Source organism: Haliaeetus albicilla, chromosome W (assembly GCF_947461875.1).
Source record: "Haliaeetus albicilla chromosome W, bHalAlb1.1, whole genome shotgun sequence".
Taxonomy (NCBI): Eukaryota; Metazoa; Chordata; class Aves; order Accipitriformes; family Accipitridae; genus Haliaeetus; species Haliaeetus albicilla.
In genome coordinates, this window is record NC_091515.1 from 41,837,343 (window position 1) to 41,865,175 (window position 27,833).

Here is a 27,833-nt window from a genome sequence, read left to right on the forward strand (position 1 = left end):
CCCCAACCTGACCTGTATTTCCCGTAATCCTGATCAGGCGATAACCACCAGTGGCAGTGGTAATGGATGTGCCTGGTGGTAATGGATGTGCCTGGTTGTGATGGCTGCTTCTGGCTCAAAGTGGGTTTGGAGGACACAGATAATACAATAGCCAAGGGCTAATTTGAACAGTGCACCCACCTAACCACAGTGCTGGTCAATGTCCAACTCAAGCCAAATTTGGAAGAAACTGACACCTGTAGTCAGTATGTAAATATGGCTATGAGTCAATTTTCTTACTCCATTAATAGTGGACAGCCCAGGGCCCGTTGAGCTCTCCTGCATGGCAGTGGGCTGCGCACCAGGATCTCCCCTTGAGTAGGGACGCCTCTCAAGGTTATTGCTTGAGGTTGAGAGAGTCCTTGCCGCAACAGATTCTCAGTAAGTGATTAATAGCATGCTAAACTTTGAAATCTTAGCTAAGTGATATCAAGTATTGATTGCGCATATATAATCCTTTAGACATAAACTGTTGACCAAGTCTGGGACTAAGTCTGGATCCAGCTGCACCTAGACTCCTCTCTGAGAAGTTTAGAAAGCAAGGGGGTCCATTCTGAATCTCACGATTCAATGGGAGGGTCTTCCTGACAGTTTTTTCTCACCCTGTCCACTATGCAGTAAATATCAAGTGAACCTTGCCATTGAATCTTGTTAAACCACTGTTGCATTTACTATCAAACTTTGTTAAATCGCTGCTTTATATCAATAAACATATTGCTACTTCTCTCTTACGAGTGAAGTGCATCACTCTATCCGCGACAGACAGTTTAATAGGTAAAGCAAAAGCTGTGTGCTCAAGCAAAGCAAAACAAGGAATTCATTCACTGCTTCCCATTAGCAGGCAGCTGTTTAGCCATCTCCAGGAAAACAGGGCTCCATCATGTGTAATGGTTACTTGGGAAGACAGATGCCATAACTCCGAATGTTCCCCCTTCCTCCTTCCGTGCAGCTTTTTATTGCTGAGCACATCGTCATATGGCATGGAATATCCCTTTGGTCAGTTGGGGTCAGCTGTCCCAGCTGTGTCCCCTCCCAACTTCTTGTGTGCCCCCAGCCTACTTGCTGGTGGGGCAGTGTGAGAAGCAGAAAAGGCCTTGACACTGCATGAGCACTGTTCAGCAATGAGTAAAACATTGGTGTGTTATCAACACTGTTTTCATCACAAATCCAGAACATAGCACTATACAAGCTACTATGAAGAAAATTAACTCTATCCCAGCCAAAACCAGTACACCCACTGAAAAGGAAAGATGCAGACTTAAGTGAACCACCAATTTGCAGAGAACACAAAGGAAGAGTTCAGCTGCAAGGGAAACAGGCAAGAAGGACCTTATAAGGCATGTCCTGAAGAACAAAACAGTTTTGTTTGATAAAGAGATAGCATTCTAGAAATGTAACAGGAACTAAAGATAGATTTCACCCTTCCCTGTCGAATATCTTTACAACTCTGACTTTTCCAAAGGAAAAGTTTCTGACAGATAGGCAAAAGCTAAGCAACAGTACTTTTGATTAAAACCAGTAGTAAAGATGAGTGTTTATCTTCAAATTTCATCAAATCAAATCAAATAGAATGGAAATTTCTGTGAAGTTAAAGATAATGAGATCAGAAATGCAATCTGATCTTGTTCTAGAGGCCCTTAAAACAGCACAAACATTCAAAAGCAGACAGCAAAACTGGCTGAGAGTTCAGATTGAATGTATTAGGCAGTCATAATGTTATTGGCTGCTTTAACCAGAATCTGGTCACAGAACTCTATGGTAAATGTTTAACTCTGAATGCATCAATGATTTATTTTTTTTTTTAAACACATAAATAAAAATTAATAGTTTTAGTTTATATGAAATAGAGGATACTGCCTGGACATTGGCGTTGAGATACAGAGCTAAGGGACTTACTGTTGATCTCATCATGTTACATTTCCGACAAAACAGTCTTGCCCCAAGTACCACAGAAAGGAGAATGAAGGACTTTCTAATAGAGGCTGTGGCATACTTCCTAGAAGATATACATTTTCAAATATTAGTATCTTTGAGAAAATGTTTTATCTACTATTTTCTTATCTGTTTAAATAAGCTACTTTGTTGTTATAATTTTCACCGTTGCCATTGCCTTATATAAAGGTGTTAGTACTAAACTAAAAAAATATATATGTGGGGTTTTTTTCAGATAATACTAATATACAAAGCCTGGGATATTAAAAACAAACTGAAGGGCATCCACAAATAGCACAATTCAGTGGAAAAGAAAAATCAGAGTCATGTCTTTAGTTTCAAGTAAAAAATAGTCAAAAATTAACTTTAAGGTTTTTTTCTTTTTGCAAGTAATGTTGCAACTTTCAGTACTGCTAGAATTAGCTGCCAATTACCAGCCAATCTCAAAAAAAATATTTTAAAAAAAGAAAGGTTTTTATTGTAATCATACACACATATGCTCTCTGCTCATGTGTATGATTAATTAGTAAAGGAAAAATATCTTGTGTGTGCAGTAAGCTAATGTTATAAATAAAGCATTAAAAATATTTTCTTTTGATCTCATCAGACTTTTTAAAAAATTTCTGAATCTATAAGCTTTTTGGGGAAGCCTTCCTTTCAACAGTCAATCTCCAGATGTATAGTAGCAGCTATTTAAATTACTTCAAACATTTTTCTTCCTTCCCCAGTTTTGTAAATAGCAGATCTTCAGTTAGGAACTGTTAAATAGAAATTCTTTCAAACACTTCAGAGCTTAATTATTAATACAGTATTGCTAGTAAAAGTATTTGTGCAATGCTATGAGTTCTATGTAAGTACTAAAATGAACCCACCTACATGGTTAGGGGATGTTTAAAAATAGCTGCCCTCAGAAATTATGCAATATGTAAGAAAAAAACTACTGTTGGAAATAAGTTAATGAAGTTAGCTATTTTGCCTCTGACAGAAGTTATTTACGTAAGGTTGGCTTCTCTATTGCTAGCCTTTCAGGCAAAGTTTCAAGTGGTGTTGGTTGAATTTTTGCAGTAGTGTATGTATTTAAAGATTTTTTTTCTTCCTGGCAGCGGACTCTCATATGTTGGAGAAGTTGAAAAGGAAAAAAAAAAAAGATACACATCAATAAAAAATATTCTCACATTAGCAAAATGCCAAAACCAGCCATAGAACTTTCTATCTGTCCAGTACTATAGAAGCCATATTTACACAACCTGCAACTCAGTCACAGATTTTTGACTCTAGTGTCAAAACTTCAAAGCATGAAAGAAAAATCTCCCTTTTACTTCAGAAAGCGACATGATAGCCTCCTTGGCAGCGTGAAGCTAAGCCAAGGTTCAATAATAGTTGCCTTGCCAGAAGGCTGGCAACAGAATTAGTGCTACTTCCAACAGATTATGAACATGACACTGGAATTGACATGTAGTCCAAAATGTCTAAGAAACATGTAGGCAGCTCCCAAATGTGATAAGACAGAAGGATTTATTTATATGCAGATTACCTCTACATAAGTAGAACTGTGAAAAGAAATTTTTCCATTACACTGACAGAAGTCATTCCATTCTGAGAACAGAGCACTTATGACCTTTATACTAAGGTGACAACCAGACTACCCCAAAAGTATGACAGTTTTTAAAATATATTTTTTCTTCTTGTGTACTGTAAATTATGCACTGTTTCTAAAGAGACACTATCTTCCTAGAGCCTAACCAATGTAACAAAACGTTTTAAATAGCTAAGAACTTTAAAATACCTATGAGTCTCTCTGAGTTCTTTTTCAGTAACATCAATTTTCTTAAATTGCTTATCTTCCTTATCAGATATAGGAAGCCTAAACTATCAAATCAGCTGCTGATTCAAATCTAAAACGTATAAACTTAGAATAACAAAAGAAAGGAAAAATCCTAACATCTACATTATGGCATCTGAGGCGAGCGGTGCAGGGAGCGGCGTCTGAGTGGAGCAGCATGGCAGTTTGCATGGCAGTTTGCATGGGAAGGGCGGCGCACTCTACCAGTTGTAGGGCTGCTGCCTGCTCTGCTCACCCACAGGCTTAGGCTGCAGCCCCAATGGTCAACCCAGCTACATGGTGGCTGTGCAAACCTACCCAGCAGCTTGAGGTCTCCAGGGAATTAGAAGGGTGTATTGGGTCTGGCTGAGATGGAGTTAATTCTCCCCATAGCAGCCCTCGTAGTGCTGTGCTCTGTATTGGTAGCTAGAAAGGTATTGATAATACACCAGTGTTTTGGCTACTGCTGAGCAGTGCTTGCACAGCATCAAGGCTGTCTCTCCAACATTTTTGCCCTCCCCTCAATGGCAGGCTGGGGCTGGGCAAGATCTTGGGAGGGGACATAACCAGGACAGCTGACCTAAACTGACCAAACAGATATTCCATACCATGTGATGTCAGCTCAGCTATAAAAGCTAAGTAAAGGGAGATGGAAGTGGGGGCATTCGTTATTTTATGTTTGTCTTCCGGAGCAGCCACTACGAGTACTGAAGCCCTGCTTCCCAGGAAGCGGCCAGACATCACCTGCTGATGGGAAGTAGAGAATAAAATCTTTTGGTTTTCTTTGCTTTCGCTTTATTAAACTGTCCTTATCTCGACCCATGAGCCTTTTGTTATATTTTCTCTCCCCTGTTCAGCTTAGGAGGGGGAGTGATAGAGCGGCTTTGGTGGGCACCTGGCACCCAGCCAGGGTCAATCTACCACAGCTGGACAGACACAGAAGCACCAACTATAGATGAACTGGCCAGACAATTCTGAGAATACGAAGATAATCTCGCTTCCTCCATGTGAGCCTGAGTCTCGGCTGTGGACAGACTGACCCAAAAACTGTCCGAGCAAGCCAAGAAGGGTAGGTCTTCTTCACACACTCCAACCAAGGCCTCAGCTATTAAGAGTCAGACTTTTTCTGTTCAAGGGAAAGGGTACCAGTGGTGCACACCACGTGCAACCCTGTAGTTCTTCCTGCGTGACTGGGGGAGGACATGAGGAAGTGGGATGGTGAACCTACCTGGAGACTAGAAGCTCAGGTACAGGAACTGCAAGGAAAAACAACAGCCAAAAAGCATCTATCCAGGAAAATCACTGCTCCAATGTCTGTTGGGCAGAGTAAAAGGACTGATCATACTTTTGACCCTGATGAAGGGACTTCTATTTTGTAGTTACAAAAATCAAGTAATGAAGACTCCAACCAGGAATAGAGGAGCCCTGCCTTCGGCCAGGCGGAGGAAAGGGACAACTGGGTTTACTGGACTGTGTGGATTCAATGGCCTGCCACATCAACCCCACAGGAGTATAAAGCTCTAGTGGGCACTGGTGCACAGTGTACTCTAATACCATCAGATTACATAGGGGCAGAATCCATCTGTATTTCTGGAGTGATGGGAGTATCCCAAGAACTGTCTGTGTTGGAAGCTGAGCTAAACCTTAGTGGGAATGAGTGACAAAAGCATCCTATTGTGACTGGTCCGGAGGCTCTATGTATTCTTGGTATAGACTGTCTCAGGAGAGGGTACTTCAAAGACCCAAAAGGGTACCAGTAGGCTTTTGGTATAGCTGCCTTAGAGAAGGAGAAGATTAAACAAACAGCTGTCTAGCTTGCCTGGTCTCTCAGAGGATCCATCTGTGGTTGGGTTGCTGCATGTTAAAGAACAGCAGGTGCCAATTGCTACAATGACAGTGCACCAGTGACAAAATCACACCAATCGAGACTCCCTGATTCCCATCCACAAGTTGATTCATCAACTGGAGAGCCAAGGAGTGATCAGCAAAACTCGCTCACCCTTTAATAGTCCCATATGGCCCGTGTGAAAGTCTAATGGAGAGTGGAGACTAACAGTTGACTATCGTGGCCTGAATGAAGTTGTGCCACCGCTGAGTGCTGCTGTACCAGACATGCTAGAACTCCAATATGAACTGGAGTCAAAGGCAGACAAATGGTATGCAACAATTGATATTGCCAACACATTTTTCTTGATGCCTCTGGCAGCAGAGTGCAGGCCACAATTTGCTTTCACATGGAGGAGTGTCCAATACACCTAAAATCGACTGTCCCAGGGGTAGAAACACAGTCCTACCATTTGTCATGGATTGATACAGACTGCACTGGAACAAAGTGAAGCTCCCGAACACCTGCAGTATATTGATGACATCATTGTGTGGGGCAACACAGCAGAAGAAGTGTTTGAGAAGGGGAGAAGAATAACCCAGATGCTTTTGAAAGCTGTTTTTGCTATAAAATAAAGTCAAGGGACCTGCACAGGAAATCTAGTTTTTAGGAAAAAAATGGCAAGATGGGCGTCGTCATACCCCAATGGATATGATCAATAAAATAACAGCTATGTCTCCACCAACTAACAAAAAAGAAAACACAAGTTTTCTTAGGTGTCGTGGGTTTTTGGAGAATGCATATTCCAAATTACAGTCTGATCATAAGCCCTCTCTATCAAGTGACCCAGAAGAACAATGACTTTGAATGGTGCCCTGAGCAGCAGCAAGCCTTTGAATAAATTAAACAGGAGATAGTTCGTGCAGTAGCATTTGGGCCAGTCCGGGCAGGACAAGATATGAAAAAAATGCTTTACACCTCAGCCAGGGATAACAGCCCAACCTGGAGTCTCTGGCAGAAAGCGCCTGGAGAGACCCGAGGCCGACCCCTGGGGTTTGGAGCAGGGAATATAGGGCATCTGAAGCCCATTACACTCCAACTGAAAAAGAAATATTAGCAGCATATGAAGGAATTTGAGCTGCTTCAGAAGTAGTTGGTACTAAAGCACAGCTCCTTTTGGCACCTCGATTGCCTGTGCTGGGTTGGATGTTCAAGAGGAGGGTCCCCTCTACGCATCATGCAACTGATGCCACATGGAGTAAGTGGGTCACACTGATAACGCAATGGGCTCAAATGGGAAACCCCGACCACCCAGGAATTTTAGAAGTGATCATGGACTGGGCAGAGGGCCAAAACTTCAGACTGTTGCCAGAGGAGGTGACGTGTGCTGAAGAGGCCCCACTACATAATAAATTACCAGAAAATGAAAAGCAATATGCCCTGTTTACAGATGGATCCTGTCGCATTGTGGGAAAACATCAAAGGTGGAAAGCTGCTGTGTGGAGTCCTACACAACAAGTCACAGAAACTGCTGAAGGAGAAGGTGAATCGAGTCAGTTTGCAGAGGTGAAAGCCACCCAGCTAGTGTTAGACATTGCTGAAAGAGAAAAGTGGCCAGTGCTCTGTCTCTATACTGACTCATGGATGGTGGCAAATGCCCTGTGGGGGTGGTTACAGCAATGGAAGCAGAGCAGCTGGCAGCGCAGAGGTAAACCCATTTGGGCTGCTGAATTATGGCAAGATATTGTGTCTCAGCTAGAGAACCTGGTTGTGAAAGTACATCACATAGATGCTCACATACCCAAGAGTCGTGCCACTCAAGAACATTGAAACAATGAGCAGGTGGACCAGGCTGTTAGAATTGAAGTGGCTCTGGTGGATCTGGATTGGGAACATAAAGGTGAGCTATTTATAGCTCAATGGGCCCATGACACATCAGGACATTTAGGAAGGAATGCAATATATAGATGGGCTCGTGATGGAGGGGTGGACTTGACCATGGATACTATTGCACAGGTTATCCATGAATGTCAAGCGTCCGTCATAATCAAACAAGCCAAGTGGCTAAAGCTTCTCTGGTATAGAGGAGGATGGCTGAAATATAACTATGGGGAGGCCTAGAAGACTGATTATATCGCACTCCCACAAACCCACCATGGCAAGCACCATGTGCTTACAGTGGTGGAAGCAACTACTGGATGATTGGAAACATACCCTGTGACCCATGCCACTGCCTGGAATACTATCTTGGGCCTTGAAAAGCAAGTTTTATGGCAACACGGCACCCCAGAAAGAATTGAATCAGACAACGGGACTCATTTCCGAAAGAACCTCTGTCACTGTTATGGAGGCACATACAATCAAATCCAACAGGTGTTAAAACTCAGATTTATTCTTCAGTAAAAAGTTAGTTAGAACTCCGGTAACATTTGTAAACCATAGGCTCAATGATGTAAGGGGAATTAATACTACACAGCCGACTTAAGAATTCTTAAGATTTAAAATGATGAATCAAAATGCGCATATCACTCACCTAAAAGATGAGGGATCTCAACCTTGAGGAGTTATCTAGGGCGGCGTCCTGACCCAAGGGAGAGTCCCTGACTGCAGACCTGCTGCTCCGAGGAGGACTGATTCCCACATGTCCTCCGGTAGGACCCCGTTTATACCCTTGTCGAATCTGATCTGTGGTCATTTTAATCCCTATTGGCCAAAAGGTCACTTCAGTGTACCTGGTGCATTTGATTGGTCAGTTCAATTTTCAGCCTGCGGCCTCCCTGCCTGGAGAAGTTTTGTTTCCTGTTGGGGGTGGGGGGTGGAGGGGGTGGTGTACTGCCACAGTCACATCCCAATTTCTCAGGACAACGACTCCGGTTTGCTGATTCCCAGGTCAGGACTAAGGTGAAATGACACCAGGGATCCTTTAACTCACAAAACTCAACTTTTATTCACTCACAACAAGAATCAGCATGCTCACCACAAAAATTGTCATGAAACTACATCTGTAAACTGTGTAACGTGCTAACCCTACATCACCAAACATATACTACAGGCTGTCGGGGAATGCAACAGGTCTGCAGAATGCCTGATGATGCGAGAGCAGCGTGACCTTGAGCAGCTTGTAGTGTATCCTTGAGAGTCTGGAAAGTCCCGAGAAGAACTATGTAGACAATGATAAGAGGAACCGTCCTGACGACTCACCAATCATGAACTGTTAGTTACTAACTAAACCAATCATATATGAACACATACTCTGAAGAAGGGGATAAAAAGGTGTGTTAGAACAATAAAGTAGCCATTTTGCACAATCTAATACTTGCTGTGTCCATCTCTACAGCGACAAATGGTGACCCCCAATGCGTGCAGGCAAACTGATCATTTAAAGGTGATAAATCTGGCACTAGGAAGAAGTATACCGGTGGCGAGGAGAGCTGCGGAGGAGTATAGTGGCAGCGAGAAGAGCTGCGGAGACGGAGCCCGGTGAAGCTGAGAGCAGAGGGAATCTGCTTGGTCTGGACCTGAACTTTGACACCCAAAAAGGTGAGCCACTGGGGACAAAATTGTTAGAATGGGGCAGCAATTAACAACAGGAGACAATTTTGTCTACCTGGAAAGCCCTATTAAAAAGAAAAGGGGTTAAAACCCCAGAACAAAACCTGAGAAGGATTTTGATATGGAGTAAGATGCAAGGCTTTGCAGCCACAACAGTTACTGCATTCAGTGTGGGTGCATGGCAAGCAGTGGGATGGAAAATATTGGATGAGATCTCTAAAGGACAGAAAGAGGTGTGTGAGCTGGCGATCATATGGCATCTATTAAGCGAGACCCTGAAGGAATGGAAAGCAGAATGTGATGCGAATGATCAGCAAAACAAAGATGAGAAACCAGAAAATGTTAGGAAGGAAAAAGATTGTGATCAAGGAACAACTGAAGCCGATGCTGCAGTATCAGCAGTAGCAGGCAGGAAACCCCTCATGGGCAAAATCAGATCATGCCCTCATCCACCTCCTCCTCCTCTGCCATTAAATACTTTACTGGGCGATGAGGGGCCCTCCTCACCTAGTGGTGCAGCAGCGGAAGGGGTGACTCCATCAGCCCCCCCGAGGAGGAAAATATGGTGAATCCGGTGAATAACACCAAGCCAGAAAGTGAGAGCGGAAATGTAAGTGAGGGAGAAGAGGCTCTAATTGACGCTATGCGATCTCTGCATCTTGCAGATAAAATCATAATGAAAGAACCCCTGCCATGGACTCTCCCCCCATCCACAATAACTGTAGTCCCAAGATCCCCTGACCAATTTTGGGAGGGAGTTAGGAGATATGCTGCCGAAGCTGGCAACTGGGATCTAGTAGAACGCCTCAGCCCGTGCTCTCTAACACCAGCATATCCAAAGCCTGTAAACATAGCAGCAGAGGCTCCTGCTACGTTTCCTGTTTTCAAAGCTGCTGCAGGCACAAACCACCGCAATGAGCACAATCCCATCGGCTGGAAAGTGGTGCAGGATTTGCAGAATAAAGTACAAAAATTTGGAATAAATTCTCCTGAGGTGATGCAACTTATTCGAATAATCAGCACAGATCTGCTGTGTCCATATGACATTACGCATCTTGCACAAGTGAAATTTCATGTTAATGGGCAGCCGCTACAGGGAAACCACAAAAAGAGCGCGAGAGGGCGCGCGAGGACAACAAGTCCCCTCCCGACAGCCGGCCAACTCCCCTCTGCGAACAATTGTCAGCCGCAACAGCTGGCTCAGCAGGGTTGGATGTATCCACCGCCGACACAGTCACTCTAGTCACAAAAGACATCGTCAAGGTCCTTCTTGATGCAAGGGGTCCTATAGGACGAGGACTGAGTGCATTGCTACTGGGAAGATCAAGTAGCACGTTAAATGGACTAATTGTGCATGTGGGAGTTATTGATGCTGATTTTACAGGTCAAATTTGCACGATGGTTTCAACCCCCTACCCACCAGTAACAATCCCAAAAGGTACTCGCATTGCTCAACTTATTCTTTTTTCGAGTTCTATTTCGAAAGCAGAACAGTGACTGCGATGCGGTGGAGGCTTCGGCTCTACGGGACCCCCTCAGGTCTGCTGGTCTCAGACTGTTTCATCATCCCGACCACATATGACGTGCATGCTGTCGAATCACGGACGATCGCCGACTACAGTAAGGCTTGCAGGGCTCGTGGACACCGGAGCCGATGTGACTATTATTGCCGATTATCTGTGGCCATCCACCTGGCCAACAGAGGACGCGGGTATGGGAGTAGTGGGGCTGGGGGGATCCGCACGAGCAAGGATGGCAGCCACAGCAGTTCTGATTACTAATCCTGAAGGCCAACAAGCAGTCATTAAGCCATATGTGACGGCAGCTCCCCTCAATTTATGGGGGAGGGATTGCTTGTAGCAATGGGGGGTGAGAATTACCATGGATTTTTAACGGGGGCCACTGTGCTGCAGGGTGTTAGACAACCCACGCTTGTTTTAACTTGGTTAACAAATAACCCTGTGTGGGTGGATCAGTGGCCCCTACCAATTGAAAAATTAAAGGCCCTGCAAGAATTGGTGGCAGAACAACTAGCTACCAGACACATTGAACCATCTCAGAGCCCATGGTATACTCCAGTGTTTGTGATAAAAAAGAAATCAGGAAAATGGCAATTTTTGTATAACCTGCGGCAAGTCAATGCTGTCATGGCCATGATGGGGGCTCTGCAACCAGGCATGCCTTCACCTGTCATGATCCCTCAAGATTGGGAAATCATTGTCATGGACCTTAAGGATTGTTTTTTTACGATACCATTAGCTTCCCAAGATAAAGAAAAATTTGCATTTTCTGTGCCTTCTATCAATCATGCAGAACCGGCAAAAAGATATCAATGGAGAGTTCTGCCGCAGGGCATGAAAAATTCACCAACCATTTGTCAATGGTTTGTTGCACAAGCTCTGTCACCTGTAAGGGAAAAATTCCCTACTAGTTATTGTTATCATTATATGGATGACATTCTGTTAGCATCAGACAACAAGGAGCAGTTGAATGACATGAAAAATTTGGCCACGAATTGGTTACAACAATAGGGGTTAGTTATTGCCCCTGAAAAAGTGCAAAAAATAGAACCCTGGAAATATTTGGGAATGACAATTACAAGCAAGCAGGTTGTGCCCCAACCTGTGAAACTCAACCTTGCGGTTAAGACACTCAATGCTGTACAGAAACTAATGGGATCCTTGAACTGGATCAGGCCCTATCTTGGACTGACCAATTCGCAGTTGCAAAATTGGTACAATTCTTTGTACTAATTGACAAAACTGTGCCATTTGGTGCTTTGGTGCAGTGGAATTCTGAGTGGGATGACCCATTACATATTTTAGAATGGATGTTTTGTCATTCCAGCCACGAAAAACTGCTCCTGGCTTGTGTAGGGTTCAATTATATGGAACTTAGTTACTGGGCCTGAAAGTAGCTCATGGTCGCAAGAGCATTCCAGAGGCCTTTAGAAGGCCTTGAACAGAATAAACAAGAAGACAGAAAAAGAAAGATCCCAATTAGAAAAACACAGGTGCGCATTCCACCATAAAGGGAACTTGGCACAAACAACCTCAATTCAGCAGTTTATCTTGACCAATTAGACTGAGACAAGTTTCGCGTGCTCTAGTTAATATAGCCAATTATGTCCTGTGTTCATGCATGTGTACAGAGTGAGTATAACTGTATCTTATGTTTATACGCGTGTACAGTGTCGATATAACCAATCACATTTTATGCTTGTGTGTGTGGACACCAAATGCTTGCATGCAGCAGCCAATCAAAGCTTCTAAGGAACTTAGAGAATTGTATAAGAATGATCAGCTAGGCTCAATAAACTGGCGACTTTAATCATCATATTGGTGTCCTGTCATCCGGATCCCACATGGAATAACCCTACACCCTACAGGCTTGTTTGAACTTATTGCTGATGTAATCATAAAAGCCAGAAAAAGATGTGTAGAACTAACAGGATGTGATCCAGCTATGATTGTTTTACCTGTTCAAAACTGGTACTTTGAATGGTGTCTGGCAAACAATTACGAGCTGCAAGCGGCTATGGCGGGTTTTCAAGGGCAGATCTCGTATCATCTACCGTCACACCCGCTACTGAAATTTGCTCGAGAAATACCATTTGGTCAGAAAAATTTAAGCCGTCCAGAACCTGTGAAAGGCCCCACTGTCTTTACAGATGGTTCGGGAAAAACAGGTAAAGCAGCAGTAGTATGGTATGAAAACAACAACTGGAACATCAAAGTAGTATATCAAAATTGTTCTCCACAAGTAGTAGAGCTGCGTGCAATGGCTGGTTTTTTTTTCTATTTTTTTCTACTCCTGTAAATATTTTAACTGACTCAGCGTATGTAGCTAATTTAGTTTCTCGACTAGACAAAGTGGCTTTGACCATGTCAGACAATCAATTATTATTTGATGTGCTTTTAGAACTCTGGAAAAGTATTCAACTATGAACAGAACCTTATTTTATCATGCACATCTGGAGTCATACCACTTTACCAGGATTTTATACGGAAGGTAATGCCGGAGCAGATGCTCTTGTTTCTGCTATGACTCTGAGTACTGTTCCTAACATGAAGTAACTAGCTGTATTATCACATCAATTTTTTCATCAAGGTTTTCAAGCTTTACGAAGGCAGTTTGGTTTGTCCCATACTGAAGCTCGCTCTATTGTAGCTGCCTGCCCTGATTGCCAAGGAACTCACACTCCACTGTATTTTGGTACTAATCCCAGAGGTATGCAGGCTTTACAGATTTGGCAAACTGATGTTACTCATATAAATGAATTTGGCCGACAGAAATATGTTCATGTTTCTATTGATACTTATTCTCATGCTTTGGTAGCAACAGCACATAATGGAGAAACCGGAAAAGATGTGATTCGACATTTGCAGAAAGCTTTCTCTATGCTTGGGGTGCCACGCCAAATTAAAACGGACAATGGCCCAGCATATGCTTCACGGAAAGTTCAAACGTTTTTTAATCTGTGGGGTGTTACTCATGTTACAGGAATTCCCCATTCCCCAACAGGACAAGCAATTGTTGAGCGTGCACATGGTACGTTGAAGCAGCTGCTTCAAAAACAAAAAGGGGGAATGATTGGGGAGCCACCACAGGCATGTTTAGATAAAGCAGTTTATGTTCTTAACTTTCTCCATTATGGGGATAATTCTTCTCTACCTCCTCTTTTTCAACATTTCTCTTCTCTTTTTTCAACACAGAATTTACAAAAAGGCATCAAAGTACATGTTAAAGATTTAATTACTGGTCAGTGGAGTGGACCATGTGAGCTATTAACCTGGGGAAGGGGTTATGCTTGTGTTTCCACAGATGCTGGTCCTCGCTGGGTTCCTGCTCGGTGTGTTCGGCCTGTATTGGAACCTGCCTCAGGGTGAAGGATGGGTGGTCTCACAACCTAAACAAAATGTTTGGGTCACTTTAGCAAACATGACACATCAGGACACCCTGTGTCTCACCACCGCAAGCCCTGAAAATCCATTCTCTACATGCTTGGTAGGACTACCTGTGGACACTTGGCCAAACCCATTGCAGATCCCGAATCTCTGTAATTCTCCAGAAAATTGTACAAAATCTGGGATCGTGTGTATGCGCACCTCTCGCCAGTCACCCAGGAACCCCAAGAGTTAGAATTATTAGGATCTGTAATGATGGATGCTTGTGTGCTTTTTAATTACTCTTATAGCAATACTGCTCGCCGAGGGCAAAATGTTAATGCAACTAGTATTCTCTATTGCAATGCAACTGCATGGTGTAATTATACCGCACCTAATGCTTCACGATCCTCTGTTGTTCCTCTTGCGCTACCTCCTGGTGTGTTTTTAATCTGTGGAGATCATGCCTGGGGAGGCATTCCATCTAAACTGAATGGAGGCCCGTGTAGCCTCGGACGTGTCACGTTATTAACACCAAATATGTTAATGATTCTGAACATGACTCGAAAACATAGATGAGTCCAAAGGACTGTTCATCAGTTTAGCAGTTCCTGTCAAGATAACATTGAATTCTGGAATCCAGGCCAGATCATAGCAGCCTCCGTATTGGCACCAGGAGTTGGCGTTGCAAATGCCTTAAGAACTTTAAATAAGTTGGGATGTTGGCTTAGCAAGCAAACTAAGGCTACCTCTTTAGCTTTAAGTGGCCTTCTAACTGATGTTGATAGTGTTAGACATGCTACGCTACAAAATAGAGCTGCAATTGATTTTTTGCTTTTAGCATAAGGACATGGTTGTGATGAGTTTGAAGGGATGTGTTGTATGAATCTATCCGATCACTCAGAATCCATTTTCAGTAGCATTCAACAATTAAAGAAGGGAGTCAGGAAGCTGACAGAAAGCGATGAATTAGATTGGCTGACAAAGATGTTCGAGGGTTGGGGATTGTCTGGATGGTTGATATCTCTGCTCAAGACTGTGGGGGTAGTGATCTTGATTGTGATAACTGTGCTCCTAATGTTACCCTGTCTTCTCAGCCTTCTGCAAAGGGCCCTGCAGAGGGCAGCCAGAGCAATATTTTTAGCACAAATACAAAAAGGGGGAATTGTCGGGGAATGCAACGGGTCTGCAGAATGCCTGACGATGCGTGAGCAGCGTGACCTTGAGCAGCTTGTAGTGTATCCTTGAGAGTCTGGAAAGTCCCGAGAAGAGCGGTACAAAAACAAGACAATGATAAGAGGAACCGTCCTGACGACTCACCAATCATGAACTGTTAGTTACTAACTAAACCAATCATATACTAACACATACTCTGAAGAAGGGGATAAAAAGGTGTGTTAGAACAATAAAGTAGCCATTTTGCACAATCTAATACTTGTCGTGTCCGTCTCTAGTGCGACAAAAGGCCTTGCTTATTTGGAGATCAGTTCAGGGAAGACAATAAGGAGAGCCCTCCCTCTGAGTCACGAGGTTCAGAGTGGACCCCCTTGCTTTCTAGACTCCCTCTCAGTGAGGAGCCCAGGGGTGGCTGGATCCACTCCTAGTCCCAGACTTGGTCAGCGGTTTTATGTCTTAAAGGGATGAGGTGTAGGGATTACAGAAAAAAAAAAGAGAGAGAGAAGAGAAAGATTTCACCAGTCCTGGGTCCAGCATTGGTTCAGTCAGCCGAGGGGTCCAGTCAGCCGAGGGGTCCAGTTCTGGTGGGCTTGCGCACATGGGGCTTCAGTTTGTGTCCTTTTATCATCCTTGCCCCTTCTTCAGGCGGGCACTTGAACTCATTAGGCTAATTAGGTGTCATGAGCAGTTTGAGCCTTTGGGAAATGGGTCGGTGGGCTTGGGGGTCGTTTGGGGAGTAACTTCCCCTTCCCTGCAGACGTGATCTTTCCCCATGCATGGTGAGCTGCCCTGCTCAGCATATCAGAATAGCACATCAGAACAGGGAGCTGTGCACCCTCCAGCACACCCTTCCCGTCCTGTTGCTGATGAGTGCTGATTGGCTTCTTTTCACCTGTGGTTCCTTGCTATGCAGGGTTTGTTGTTATGCAGAGTTCATCTTTAAGCAGAACTGGCCCCACCACAATGTTTGAGACATTAACTCTTTCAGTATCTCACAGGAAGGAGAGAGAGAAAATCAGGAGTGAACTGAAGCCCAGGAAGAAGGGAGGGGTGGGGTAAGGTGTTTTAAGATTTGGTTTTATTTCTCATTATCCTACTCCGATTTGTTTGTCAATAAATTAAACTACTTTCCCCAAGTCAAGAGTTTTGTCCAAGATGGTAATTGTTGAATGATCTCTTCCTGTCCTTATCTCAACCGATAAGCTTTACCTTATATTTTCTCTCCCTTGTCCAGCTGAGGGGGGGAGTGATAGAGTGGCTTTGGTGGGCATCTGGCATCAAGCCCTGGTCAACCCACGACAATTCTTTATTTTGCTTTTCTTGTGCATGCAGCTTTTGCTTTACCTATTAAACTGTCTTTAACTCAACCCACAAGTATTTGCAGTTTTACCCTTCCAATTCTTTTCCGCATCCTACTGCAGGGGGTGTGAGCGAGTGGCTGTGTTGTACTTGGCTGCTGTCATGGTTTAACCCCAGCCAGCAACTAAGCACCATGCAGCCGCTCACTCACTCCCCCCCCCACCCAGTGGGATGGGGGAGAGAATCGGAAAAGAAGTAAAACTCGTGGGTTGAGATAAGAACAGTTTAATAGAAGAGAAAGGAAGAAACTAATAATGATAATAATAACAATAATAAAATGACAATAGTAATAATAAAAGGATTGGAGTATACCAAACAAGTGATGCACGATGCAATTGCTTACCACCTGCTGACCGATGCCCGGTTAGTCCCAGAGCGGCGATCCCCCTGCCCCCACTTCCCAGTTCCTATACTAGATGTGACATCACATGGTATGGAATACCGTGTTGGCCACTTTGGGTCAGGTGCCCTGGCTGTGTCCTGTGCCAACTTCTTGTGTCCCTCCAAAGTATTTGACACTGTCCTGCATGACATCCTTGTCTCTAAATTGGAGAGACATGGATTTGATGGGTGTACCATGTAGTGGATAAGAAATTGGCTGGATCGTCGCACTCAAAGAGTTGCAGTCAACAGCTGGATGTCCGAATGGCGACCAGTGACGAGTGGCATTCCTCAGGGGTTGGTATTTGGACTGGCGCTGTTTAACATCTTTGTCGGCAACATGGACAGTGGGATTGAGTGCACCCTCAGCAAGTTTGCCAACGACACCAAGCTGTGTGGTGCGGTCGACACGCTGGAGGGAAAGGCTGCCATCCAGAGGGATCTTGACAGGCTTGAGAGGTGGGCCTGTGAGAACCTCGTGAAGTTCAACAAAGCCAAGTGCAAGGTCCTGCACATGGGTCAGGGCAATCCCAAGCACAAATACAAGCTGGGCCATAAGTGGACTGAGAGCAGCCTTGAGGAGAAGGACTTGGGGGTATTAGTGGATGAAAAGTTCAACATGACCTGGCAATGTGCACTTGCAGCCCAGAAAGCCAACCATATTCTGGGCTGCATCAAAAGAAGCGTGACCAGCAGGTTGAGGGAGGTGATTCTCCCCCTCTACTCCGCTCTCGTGAGACCCCACCTGGAGTACTGTGTTCAGCTCTGGAGCCCCCAACATAAGAAGGACATGGACCTGTTGGAGCGAGTCCAGAGGAGGGCCATGAAGATGATCAGTGGGGCTTGAGCACCTCTCCTATGATGACAAGCTGAGAGAGGTGGGGTTGTTCAGCCTGGAGAAGAGAAGGCTCTGGGGAGTCCTTATAGCAGCCTTCCAGTACCTAAAGGGGGCCTACAAGAAAGCTGGAGAGGGACTTTTTACAAGGGCATGTAGTGATAGGACAAGGGGTAATGGCTTTATGTCGCACTAGAGACGGACACGACAAGTATTAGATTGTGCAAAATGGCTACTTTATTGTTCTAACACACCTTTTTATCCCCTTCTTCAGAGTATGTGTTCATATATGATTGGTTTAGTTAGTAACTAACAGTTCATGATTGGTGAGTCGTCAGGACGGTTCCTCTTATCATTGTCTTGTTTTTGTACCGCTCTTCTCGGGACTTTCCAGACTCTCAAGGATACACTACAAGCTGCTCAAGGTCACGCTGCTCACGCATTGTCAGGCATTCTGCAGACCCGTTGCATCCCCTGACAGCTTTAAACTGAAAGAAGGTAGATTTAGATTAGATATAAGGAAGAAGTTCTTCACTGTGAGTGTGATGAGACACTGGAGCAGGTTGCGCAGAGAGGTTGTGGATGCCCTATCCCTGGAAGTGTTCAAGGCCAGGTGGGATGGAGCTTTGAGCAACCTGGTCTAGTGGAAGGTGTCCCTGCCCATGGCGGGGGGGCTGGAACTAGATGATCTTTAAGGTCCCTTCCAACCCAAACCATTCTATGATTCTATATTCCAGGATTTAGTATAATAGCACGACCACTTTATAACTTAGTAAAGATAAATGCAACCTGGGAATGGAGTCCACAACATGAAGTGGCCCTGGAGCTTCTAAAGGAAAATGTGATTCTATATCAATCATTGGGACCCATACACACTATGTGGCCCCTCTCACTACATATCCAGATGGAAGAGAAGGGATATTGGTGAGGACTATGGCAACAAGGGCCTACAGGTTCCAAGGAACTCCCTATTACTTTTGGTTCCAAATCATGGCAGAATGCTCAGCATGATTACTTCACTTTTGTAAAGGTGCTATATGCAGCTTATGAAGGACTAGTATCAACTGAACTTTTGACTCAGGGAAGAAGCATAAAATTACATGTGCCAATACCTATTCTTCAGCCTATTATCTGTGGTAAACCACTACCTTTATGTGTAGCACATAAGACCACTGTACAAAGGTGGGCACTGTATATCCACCATCATGTATCTGCAGATGGCCTGATTAAGGAGAATAAAGTTACTGAAGTAGTGGAATGTGTAGGAATGCCTACTCAAAACATGGAGCCTGCATGCTCTCCTCTCCAGGATGCTCCTGAATTCAACCCCCGTCAACCAGATGGCATCTGGTTTACTGACAGGAGTGCTCACAAAATACAGGGTAAATGGCAAGGAACAGCCGCCACTGTATCTGGAGCTGATGAACTTGCAGTAAGTGAATGAGTAGAAGGTTTTGCTCAATTAGCAGATCTCTATCCCATAGTATTAACTCTTAGAAATGGCGCACAGGCCACATATACCGATTCCTATGCTGTATGGGCTGGTGCTTCACAATGGCTAGGAAATTGGGCAAAACGCAATTGGCAGGTAGGGAATCAAGATGTATGGGGAAGGGAATATTGTGAACAAATATACCAGATTGCCAACTCCTATCCTATTGCTATAGGGCATGTAGCCACACATCAGAACAATACTACTCAGGTGGCCAAATGGAACAATATGGCTGACCACCCAGCCAGTATAAATGCATCAGGATTTTCCTCTACCTTGAGTGGTAGGTAAATGGCTGCATGAATGGTTGGGACACACTGGTGCATATGACCTATATCAGCATGCAGCAAGATGAGGCTGGCCAATTGCTAAGCAACAAGCAGTTCAACTAGTGACCACTTGTGGATTTCCTAATTATATGAGGAATTTTCTTGTCAAAAGTCAACAACAAGCAAACCTTAGGGAAGGGCAAGTCTTTTGTGTACTTGGCAAGTTGACTATATTGGACCCATGACACATACCTCTGAAGGATGGAAATTTATTATAACTGGAGTTGAAATAATAAGTGGTTTGGGTAATGTTTACCCTACATGCACTGCATCTGGAGTGCCAACTGTAGCAGGATTAAACCAATGGTTTGCTGTGTACCCAAAGCCACAAAAGATAGTCAGATAATGGTTCATCTTTTAAAAATAAAATAGTACAGGAATGGTGCCTTACTCATGTAGTTAAGTGGACTTTCCACTTACCCTATTGACCTCAGAGTAATGGTATAGTAGAAAGATGGAATGAGTTGCTTAAACAACAGCTCAAATGGCAAAACGGTAATGCTAATTGGGGGAGGAACTTATGGGAAGCTGTACAAGCACTGAACTCATGGCAGACTCCTACTGGCAGTTCACTATATAGAGGTTTTGAATAATCCCCTGTGCTGAACCAACACCAGCAGGATGCTTTGAACACCTTGGTGTGGCATCCAAGCGATCATGTGAAAATTCAACACCTATCACTCGGAAAATGCTGGGCTGCTTTGCAGCACTTTCGAGGGAAAGGAATATGGGAAACTGTGGATGCTGTTGGAGTGAAATTAATCATTAGTGAGGCTTGGATACGATCCAAGACCTAAGTCTTCTTTCTCTCTCCCTAGGAACTGTTGAACTCCTGGATGAATAAGTAAAAAACTCTCTTTCAACCTGAATGCTATGGAAAGTATCCATCTAGAAAGTGCACTAAGTATTCCCTGGAACTTCGTTAATACTCTCTATGGTAAAGTGCTATCACTGGAAAGAATGTTAACATCTAAAAAGACAGGAACCTTCATGTATTGGACATTTCTAATCCTCATACTGGGGATTCTGGCATTCTATCACATAAATATTGATGCACTATACAATAATTGAGCAAACCCACAGAAGTTGGTAACCTCTGCTGTAACATGGACACTGAGGCCCTACATTTCCAAAACCTGCCAGTGGGGCAGCAAGAATCAAGGTATCCACCTGACCACCCACACTAACCCTACCTTTTGCTTAAGTGTTAGTAGTCATTAATCCAGGAATCTGGACTTGGGTCAGAGAGACTAATACATTCTAGGTGGAGACACTGCCCTACAATATGATCATGAAGGACCTATTAAGTTTGTCCTGTTACACAATTGCACATATGTAACAATATCAAACTCAACAAGGGATGGCAATGCCTGCTGGGAATGGAGCCGCTGGGATTCATTATGGGAGTTTGTGTGCCAATTAGCCATCGAGGTCACGGTACATGTGCCACAGTGGGCAGTATGCAATTTGACATTTCCCTGATTCCCACTACCACTACTACACCACCAGTAATAGTTGCCCAGGGATTTCCTGAAAGATTTGCAGGTTTTACTTCTGAAGTACATGAATTTTACTTTAAGATTCACTGTTACAATATTAATATTAGTAAAGTGTACCCAAATTTCTCACAATGGACAATACCTATATATAATCAATCGCTTAAGTCTCACCAGAAAATCCGGACAGCTAGGAATCTTTCAAAAGGATTGGGAGCTGCTGGATTGAATGCAGGACTGTTAAATTCTATGGACTCGGAGTTGGTTAATCATAAAGTGTCCAGGCTAGGACAGTTAAGCAAACAAGCTATAATTGGTCAAACCATGGATATAGTGAAGGGGATAGACACAACTACTAAAACCCTGACAAATAGTCTGAACCCACAGAAAAATCTCAAACAGATTTTGAAAGACATGTACAGTGGTGTTCACAATTTTGCTTCTAACACTGGCAGTGCCATTGCATGTGTTACTATTGTCATGGTTTAACTCCAGCCAGCAAATAAGCACCATGCAGCTGCTCACTCAATTCCCCCCCCACCCAGCGGGATGGAGGAGAAAATCGGGAAAAGAAGTAAAACTTGTTGGTTGAGATAAGAATGGTTTAATAGAACAGAAAAAGAAGAAACTAATAATGATAACACTAATACAATGACAACAGTAATAATAAAAGGATTGGAATAAACAAATGATGCGCAGTGCAATTGCTCACCACCCACCGACCAACACCCAGCTAGTCCCCGAGCGGCAATCCCCCGCCCCCACTCCCCCCAGTTCCTATACTAGATGGGACGTCACATGGTATGGAATACCCTGTTGGCTAGTTTGGGTCAGGTGCCCTGGCTGTGTCCTGTGCCAACTTCTTGTATCCCTCCAGCCTTCTTGCTGGCTGGGCATGAGAAGCTGAAAAATCCTTGACTATAGTCTAAACACTACTGAGCAACAACTGAAAATATCAGTGTTATCAACATTCTTCTCATAACGAACTCAAAACATAGCACTGTACCAGCTACTAGGAAGACAATTAACTCTATCCCAGCTGAAACCAGGACACTAACATACAGAGCTACTCCACTGCCGCTCCTTCCTTGCCTATCCCTTCTGAAGAGCTTATAGCCATCCATTGCAGCACTCCAGTTGTGCGAGTCATCCCACCATGTTTCTGTGATTGCAACTATATCATAGTTTTCCAGCTGCACAATGGCTTCCAACTCCTATTTGTTGCCTACGCTGTGTGCATTGGTGTAGATGCACTTCAGTTGGGCTATTTATCCTGCCACCTTTTTGGGGGGAGAAGCCCTAATTCCTATGTGACTGTTCTCAGGTGCTTCCATCATTTCTAACACATCAATAACCCTTGTGTCTTTGCTGCCGCATGGATCTCCATCCCCTACCTCCACTGAGACGGCAGACCGAAGGACCTTGCTAGCACACTGTCCCTCAAAAATTGGCACGCCACCCCCAGGCTTATCTCTAGCAACCCTGGTTTGTGGACACATATTTAGCCAACGGTCACAAGAGCATTCCAGACACCTTTAGAAGGCCTTGAACAGAATAAACCAGAAGACAAAAAAAAGAAAGATGCCAATTAGAAGAACACAGGTGCGCATTCCACGATAAAGGGAACTTGGCACAAAGAGCCTCAATTCGGCAGTTTATCTTGACCAATTAGACTGAGACAAGTTTCACATGTTTTAGTTGATATAACCAATTATGTCCTATGTTTATGTGCGTGTACAGTGTCGATATAACCAATCATATTTTATGCTTGTGCGCGTGGACACTAAATGCTTGCATGCAGCAGCCAATCAAAGCTTCTAAGGAACTTAGAGAATTGTATAAGAATGATCAGCTAGGCTCAATAAACTGGCGACTTTAATCATCATATTGGTGTCCTGTCGTCCGGATCCCACATGGAATAACCCTACACCCTACAGGCTTGTTTGAAGGGACAGGCGAGGAAGGAGAGGTGGAGGGGTTGCCCTCTACATCAAGAAATGGATAGATTGTGAAGAGCTGTCTCTGAAGAATAGCCATGAGCAGGTTGAAAGCTTATGGGTAAGAATTAGAGACCAAGGCAACAAAGGGAACCTTGTGGTTGGTGTCTACTACAGGCCGCCCAATCAAGGGGACCCTATTGGCAAAGCCTTCTTACTCCAGCTAAAGGAGGCATCGCACTTGCAAGGTCTTGTCCTGCTGGGGGACTTCAACCACCCTGACATCTGCTGGAAAAGTAGCACGATGAGCTGTAGGCAGTCCAGGAAACTCCTGGAGTGCATTGAGGATAACTTCTTAGGCCAGGTAATATACAGCCCTACCAGAGGGATGAGATACTGGACCTGTTGGTCACCAACACAAGTGAGCTAATCAGAGACATCAAGACTGGAGGCAGCCTGGGCTGCAGTGATCATGCACTGGTGGAGTTTGCAGTCCTGAGGGATATGGGTCAGGCAAAGAGTAAAGTCAGGACCCTGAACTTTAGGAAAGCAAACTTCCAGCTGTTCAAGGAGTTAGTCAATAGGACCCCTTAGGAAACTGCCCTCAGGGACAAGGGAGCAGAACAGAGCTGGCAGATCTTTAAGGATGCTTTCTATAGAGCACAAGAGCTCTCAATCCCCCTGCATAAGAAATCAGGAAAGGAAGGCAAGAGATGGGCATGGATGAGTCAAGACCGTGCCCTTTAGGGCAAAAAGGAAATGCACAGGCAGTGGAAGCAGGGACAGGTATCCTGGGAAGAGTATAGGGATGCTGCCCGGTTGTGTAGGGATGAAGTCAGGAAGGCCAAGGTGAGGCTGGAGCTGAACTTGGCAAGGGATGGCAAAGAATAATAAGAAGGGCTTCTATAGGTATGTCAGCCAGAAAAGGAAGGTCAAAGAAAGCATACCCCCCTGATGAACACAACTGGCAAACTGGTAACAAGGGACGAGGAGAAGGCTGAAGTAATCAACAACTTTTTTGCCTCAGTCTTCACTGGCAACCTCTCTTCCCACACCTCTCAAGTGGATGGACAGCAAGATGGGGACTGGGGGAGCAAAGTCTCTCCCACTGTAAGAGAAGATCAGGTTCATGACCACCTGAGGAACCTGAACATACATAAGTCTATGGGACCTGACAAGATGCATCCCGGAGTCCTGAGGGGATTAACTGATGTAGTTGCCAAGCCACTCTCCATCATATCTGAAAAGTCACGGCAGTCAGGTGAAGTCCCCGGTGACTGGAAAAAGGGAAACATTGCATCCATTTTTAAAAAGGGTAGAAAGGAGGACCCTGGGAACTACAGACCTGTCAGCCTCACCTCTGTGCCTGGGAAGATCATGGAACAGATCCTCCCAGAAGCTAAGCTAAGGCACATGGAGGACAGGGAGGTGATTTGAGACAGCCAGCATGGCTTCACCAAGGGCAAGTCCTGCCTGACCAACCTTGTAGGGTTCGGCGTTCGGAAGATCTCGCGATGTCACGGAAAGTTAGAGGGTTAGTCGCAGCCTTATGATGTGTCTGTAATCCCGCCTACCCTTGTTAGTATAAAAGGAATTGACTGCGCAATAAAAGGCGGAAGTCAGCGCTCACACTGTGTGTGTTATCTGTCTCTTTCCCTGGTCTGGGGTTGACCAGTGATCTAATCGTGGCACCTTGATATGCAGCGAACGCTACATAATGGTGACCCTGACGTGATCGTTCGCACTAGGCGACGATGAAGCTTGCGCAAGTGATTAAGATGTTGAAAGTGTTGGCTGATGAGGTGGGTGCCCGCGGAACGATTAGGAGGGGCCCCACGGGCGAATGCATCCAATGGGTGCTGCACCGGGGAGGGATGGGCTCTCCCAAAGAAGTATTAAGTCCCCCAAATTGGGGAGAGATTCGGGAGCTGTTGCTCCAGTCGGCGCTCGCGGGTGAGCGCGGAGCTGCGGAACGATTACAAGCTTGGGGGAAAGTGGAGGAGGTAGTTACGGCAGGACGGAAAGCTGAGGAGTGTTGGTCGGCGGCGCGAGCTGTTTTGTTTGCGGATGAAGCGCCGCCTCAAAAACGAGGGGGGGCAGTGCCCCCAGGGACAGTGAGTCAAACTCGGACGGAGTGGGCGGCTGTGGAGCGGGGCTCACAGAGCGGTCCATCTCTGACTGAGAGCGTGGACGCGTAGGGTGCGGCAGAGACGGAGGTTTTTCCTGTAGGGACGGCACCAGCGGGGACGGATGTGCCCCCTCTGCGGTGTCCATGGGAGGAGTTACGGCGGGAGGTTCGGAAGGAGTTGGAGGAGTGCCTCTTGGACTGGGATCCAGGCGGGGATGTTAAGGGAGATTTGTACCGTTAGTTGAGAGAGTGGGAGGAACGGCCACCCGCGGAGGGGATAACTGGGAGGCAGAGGGGGTTGGAGACTGTGGCAGAGGAGGAAACACCCCCCCCGCGGGGGAAATCAGGCGCCCTTGCCGGGAGAGCGGACTGAGCCTCCTGAGCCTTTGCCTGAGCCTGTGCCTGCTGAGCCGTCAGCTGCACCCCCTCCGGCGCTTCCTCCGCCCCCTCCCTCCTCCCTTCCTTTTCCGTCCCCCCCTCCGCCGCCTTGCAGCGGCGCGTGTCAGCCGGCCACGGAATGGCCGCCGCCAGCCGCGGCCGCGTCCGGCCCCGGGCAGAACCATCCGCGCCCTGCCACTGTCCTTTCATCCATCCCGCCTCTCGGAACCAGAGACGGTGAAACCAACTGCGCCCGCGATAGACGCGGAGCCGCCTGCAGTAGCCTCTGCGGACGAGAGGGAGAGGCATTGGAGGAGAGTAAAAAAAAAGAAAAAAAAAAAAAAAGGAGGCGTTTCACTGGAAAGTCCTTGAGAAATTAAAGACATTGTCCCAATGGCAACTGGGACGGCACCGGCGGGTGCTGGAGCCACTGATCCAACAGATTCTGACTAATAAGAGTATTACACTTTAGAGGACTAGCAGACATTGAGTCCTTCAGAGAGGGTTTTAGAACAGCGTGCCTTATTGTATATAGAACTTGCTTTAGGTAAAAAGTGTGTTAAGCATAGTTTGGTTAAACATAGTGTGATTACGGGAAGATAGTGTGGGGTAAACGTAAAAGTTAGTTAAAGCCAAAATTAGGGGTAAGGTTTATTTCCATTAATAACCTGGGAACGAGGTTGATTGTGTTTCCGCAGATACAGGCCCACGATGGACTCCCACTCGATCTGTACGACCATCATCATCTGGAGCATCATAGATGGTGCGGCAATATGAATACCACCTCAGTCAAAAACTAATGTATAGGTCACCTTGGTTAACATAACAGGTCAAGATTCTCTGTGCACCGCAACCGCATCATAAAGCCCACGAACCAATAGACAAGATGGCTATGACTCGTGCAGCGCGCCTGGCCAGCGAGCGCATGTGTCATAGATTGCAACCGAGGCAGACTTTTGGCACCCGCTGGCCACGTGTGCTGAAACCCGTTCCTCTGCAAATGTATAAATACCGGGATTTTTCCGAAGAGCATCGGGCTGGTGTACGGTGAGGCCATCGTTGCCTCTGTGGGGACGCCCACGGAAAGCTGGCACCTACCGATTGCTGGGCTGAGTTCGCGGAGCAAGATGGCACAAGAATGTATGGATGGTTCATCTTCCTCATAGTCCTCATGGTTCGGGTCATTAGGGGTAATGGGTTGGCTCAAAGAATTATGGGCATTATTGTAGTTATTGTGATTTTAGTTATTGTAATAATTTTACCTTGTTCAGCTTGTTAAGTAAAAATGGCATCCCTCATAATAGCACCGGCCAGGCCATTGTAGAACGAGCACATCGAACCTTAAAGGCCTTACTCGATCGGCTTAGGGAGGGGGAGCAGGAGGAGCCCTCCTGGTTACAGGAAAACACACCTGCTCTCCGTACACAGCGTCTTCTGTTGACTGCGTTAACTTCATTAAATCAGACAGTTCGAGGGGATCTGGAAGAGACGGCGGCGCAACGACACTTTACGAACACAGAAGAGAAAGGTCCTTACCCGTTGGTCCGCGTGCGTGACTTTCAGACACGCCAATGGGAAGGGCCGTTTGAGTTGCGTTGTCTCGGGCGAGGGTATGCCTGTGTACAGACTCCTGAAGGGCTACTGAAATGGGTTCCTAGTCGTATGATTCGTCCTGCCCTAACCTCGTAGTGTTTGAGTGTTTTTCCTTACAGATCGCTGGCATCCTTTCCTGGCTTGTGACACCTTGGGTATCTGCTACAAATTTCTGGCAGTGGATGCAAAGCCAACTGGGGGACCCTGATGTGTATCTGGATGACGTCCCTCTCAGAGTCCATCAATACGTGCCTTTATGGGATCCGGCTGTCAGAGCTCGCAGCCAGGAATCCAGGTGCCTCAGACATTAAGCCTTAACATCAGCGCACCAACGATAAACCTTATAGAGTAATGGAAGTAACTCTTTCCAAGCCTTAACTTTCAAGCTACCTCCTGTGTGAATTTCTATAAAGGAGCTCTTTGCTCTGCAGGGTAAATGGGACATTTACGGGTGTTTAAGATAGAGTGTTTCAACTTAGTTGTAGAGATATGTTTATACTCATAGTACTTTACATAGTTATTTCTTGGTGTGGAATTGTTCATAACAATAGAGGCCAACTCATCATAGGGAGGGGGGAGATGTAGGGTTCGGCGTTCGGAAGATCTCGCGATGTCATGGAAAGTTAGAGGGTTAGTCGCAGCCTTATGATGTGTCTGTAATCCCGCCTACCCT

The 27,833-nt window shown here is 45.3% G+C and overlaps 1 long non-coding RNA gene across 1 annotated transcript; it reads left to right on the top strand.

Annotated features, from left to right (window-relative positions):
- Positions 1-10,701: 10,701 nt before the first annotated feature.
- On the top strand, positions 10,702-14,167 carry LOC138683347 (uncharacterized). Its single transcript, XR_011322926.1, has 3 exons — positions 10,702-10,790; positions 13,092-13,181; positions 13,995-14,167. It is a non-coding gene; the product is annotated as an uncharacterized lncRNA (long non-coding RNA).
- The last annotated feature ends 13,666 nt before the right edge of the window (positions 14,168-27,833 follow it).